The sequence below is a fragment of the Seriola lalandi genome, unplaced genomic scaffold (assembly GCF_002814215.2).
Source record: "Seriola lalandi dorsalis isolate HSWRI2012SDOR001 ecotype SW California unplaced genomic scaffold, Sedor1 jcf7180002051919, whole genome shotgun sequence".
In the NCBI taxonomy this organism is placed as follows: Eukaryota; Metazoa; Chordata; class Actinopteri; order Carangiformes; family Carangidae; genus Seriola; species Seriola lalandi.
Genome location: NW_019522472.1, coordinates 23,859 through 24,092, shown reverse-complemented (window position 1 = coordinate 24,092; position 234 = coordinate 23,859). Strand labels below are relative to the sequence as shown.

Genomic DNA, 234 nt, shown 5'->3' with positions numbered 1-234 from the left:
CACCCGCCTTCAGGATCAGAGTCATCCTGGCGTTGTGTGTGTGTGTGTGTGTGTGTGTGTGTGTGTGTGTGTGTGGACATTAAAGATAATGAACTCTCTGATCATCGTCATATTTTGAGTTTTTATCTTCAGTGTATTTCACTGTGTCTTTATCACTGTCATGTTTTCACAGAGGAATCACGACGAATGGTTCCTGCTTCAACAGCTCATCTTTACTTTAATACGAGCATATAA

General features: G+C 41.0%; 1 protein-coding gene across 1 annotated transcript in view; it reads right to left on the bottom strand.

The window, feature by feature from the left end:
• LOC111649735 (small ribosomal subunit protein eS17) overlaps positions 1-234 on the bottom strand; it is a 6,106-nt gene that overhangs the window by 3,041 nt on the left and 2,831 nt on the right. The gene's annotated exons all lie outside the window — the stretch shown is intronic.